The sequence below is a fragment of the Phascolarctos cinereus genome, unplaced genomic scaffold (genome assembly GCF_003287225.1).
Source record: "Phascolarctos cinereus isolate Bilbo 61053 unplaced genomic scaffold, phaCin_HiC Scaffold_3;HRSCAF=262, whole genome shotgun sequence".
Lineage (NCBI taxonomy): Eukaryota > Metazoa > Chordata > Mammalia > Diprotodontia > Phascolarctidae > Phascolarctos > Phascolarctos cinereus.
The window spans coordinates 43,038,992-43,042,444 of NW_027555736.1; positions in this window are offsets into that span (position 1 = coordinate 43,038,992).

The following is a 3,453-nucleotide window of genomic DNA, read 5'->3' on the forward strand; positions in this document are numbered from 1 at the left end:
GGCAGCTGCTTCCGGCCCACAGACTGAGGGGGAATCCAGTGGCTGATCAGAGAGGGACTGCAGGGATCTCTTTGCCAGTGCTGAGGCAGGAATCTCTTGCTTTGCCCGTGTGTGGATCTGGGTCACAGTTCTGGGCGGCAGTGCTGGGGTGAGGAGGAGCGCTGGTGTGGTGGAGCTTGTAGTGGCTGTGGAGATGAACCCCTCCTCACAGTTACAGGACAGAAAGGAATACTTGTGGTCACAGGCCAGGAAAGAAGTAAACACCTCGCCCCTTATCATACCACCTTGGAAGAACTGAAAATTTACAGGTCCCTACAAGTATCTCTGAAAACAGCTACAAACCCCTGAAGCTTGGGACAGTACATCTCCACATTGGAAGCAGACTCTTACCTTAACAAGAGTTTAAAACTCAAGTAATTGGCTGGGATCATGAGCAAGCAGCAAAAAGAGTCAGACTATATTATCTTACTTTGGTGAAAAAGAAGATCAAAATATACAACCAGAAGAAGACAAAAAGTCAAAGCTCCTACATCCAAAGCCTCCAAGAAAAATATGAATCAGTCCCAGGCCTTGGAAGAGCTCAAAAGGGATTTTGAGAAGCAAGTAAGGGAAGTAGAGGAAAAACTGGGAAGAGAAATGAGAGTGATGCAAGAAAATCATGAAAAACAAGTCAACAGCTTGCTAAAGGAGACCCAAAAAAATACTGAAGAAAATAACACCTTAAAAAACAGCCTAACCCAAATGGCAAAAGAGGTCCAAAAAGCCAATGAGGAGAAAAATGCCCTAAAAAGAAAAATTGGCCAAATGGAAAAGGAAGTCCAAAAGATTACTGAAGAAAATACTTCCTTAAAAATTAGAATAGAGCAATTGGAAGACAGTGACTTTATGAGAAATCAAGACACAGTAAACAAATCCAAAAGAATGAAAAATTAGAAAACAATGTGAAATATCTCATTGGAAAAACAACTGACCTGGAAAATAGATCCAGGAGAGAGAATTTAAAAATTATTGGACTATCTGAAAGCCATGATCAAAAAAAGAGCCTAGACATCATCTTTCAAGAAATTATCAAGGAAAACTGCCCTGATATTTAGAACCAGAGGGCAAAATAGAAATTGAAAGAATCCACAGATCTCCTCCTGAAAGAGATCCCCAAAGGAAAACTCCTAGGAATATTGTAGCCAAATTCCAGAGTTCCCAGGTCAAGGAGAAAATATTACAAGCTGCCAGAAGGAAACAATTCAAGTACTGTGGAAACACAATCAGGATAACACAAGATTTAGCAGCTTCTACATTAAAGGACCAGGGCATGGAATATAATATTCTGGAGGGCAAAGGAGATAGGATTACAACCAAGAATCACCTACCCAGCAAAACTGAGTATAATCCTTCAGGGGAAAAAATGGTCATTCAGTGAAATAGAGGACTTTCAAGCATTCTGATGAAAAGACCAGAGCTAAACAGAAAATTTGACTTTCAAATACAGGACTCCAGTGGAACATGAAGAGGTAAACAGGAAAGAGAAATCATAAGAGACTTATTAAGATTGAACTGTTTACATTCCTGCATGGAAAGATGATATTTGTAACTCATGAGAACTTTGTCAGTATTAGGGTAGTTGATGGGAAAAAATTGTATGTATGTATATATAGATAGATAGAGGGCACAGGGTGAGTTGAAGATTAAGGGGTCATATCTGGAGAATAAAATTAAGGGATGAGAGAGGATGATACTCGGAGAAGAAAGGGAGAGGTAGAATGGGGTAAATTATCTCACAAAAAAAAACAGAAAAGAAAAGTCTCTCACAGTGGAGGGGAAACAGGGGAAGGTGAGAGGGAATGAGGAATCTTATTCTCATAGGATTTGGCTTAAGGAGAGAATAACATACACATTCAATTGGGTATGGAAATCTGTCTTACCCTACAGGAAAATAGGGGGAGAAGGGGACAAGAGAGCAGGGGGATGATAGAGAGGAGGGCAGATTGGGAAAGAGGGTAATCAGAAGCAAATACTTCTGAGGAGGGACAGGGTCAAAAGAAAGAATAGAATAAATGGGAGGGCAGGATAGGATTAAGGGAAATAGAGTTAGTTTTTCACAATATGTCTACTAAGGAAGTGTTTTGCATAACTGCACATGTACCACCTATATTGAGTTGCTTGCCTTTTCAATGAGAGTGGGTGGGGAGGGAGGAAGGGAGAAAATTTGGAACTCAAAGTTTTAAAAACACATGTTTTAAAAAAAATGTTTTCACATGCAACTGGGAAATAAGAAATACAGGAAATGGGGTACAGAAGTCTATCCTGCTCTATAGGAAAATAGAAGCAGAAGGGAATAAGAGAAGGGAGGGGGGAGACATAGAAGAGAAGGCAGACCAGGGGAAGGGGTATTCAGAATGCATGCCATCTTGGGGTGGGGGGAGGGGTGAGAAATTTGGAACTCAAAAACTTGTGGAAGTGAATGTTGAAAACTAAAAACAAATATATTTATATTTTTAAAAAAATTTACAAAAAAGAGATTTAAAAAAATAGGTTCATGGGTGAAAAAAGGATGCCCATTATCACCAGTATTTTTCAGTACTGTACCAGAAATGTTAGTGTTACCAATAAGAGATAAAAAATAAAAGAATCAGAATAGGCAATGAGGAAACAAAACTATCACTCTTTGCAGATGATATGATGGTGAACTTAGAGAATCCCAGAGAATAAACTAAAAAAAAAAAACCTACTTGAAACAATTAACAACTTTAGCAAAGTTGCAGGATATAACATAAACCCACATGAATCTTTAGCATTTCTATATATTACTAACAAAGCCCAGAAACAATAAATATAAAGAGAAATTGCATTTAAAATAACTTTAGACAATATACAATATTTGGCAGTCTACCTGCCAAGACAAACCCAGTAACTATATAAATACAATTATAAAACACATTTCACACAAATAAAGTTGGATCTAAACAACTGGAAAAATATCAGTTGCTCATAGGTAGGCTGAGATAATATAATAAAATGACAATTCTAACTAAGTTAATTTATTTATTCAGTGCCATACCAATCAAACTACCAAAAAGTATTTTATAGACCTGGAAACATAACAATAAAATTCATCTTGAAGAACGAAAGGTCAAGAATATCAAGGGAATTAATGAAAAAAAATGCAAAAGAACGTGGCCTGACTGTACCAGACTAAAACTGTATTATAAAGTGGTAATCATCAAAGCTATTTTGTACTGGCTAAGAAATAGAGTGGTCGATCAGTGGAATAGGTTAGGTACACAAGACACAGTAGTAAATGACTATAATAACCTATTGTTTGATAAACCCAAAGACTCCAGCTTATTGATTAAGAACTCACCATTTGACAAAAACTGCTGGGAAAACTGGAAAAGAGTAGGGTAGAAACTACGAAGAGATCAACATCTCATACCCTATACTAAGATAAGATCAAAA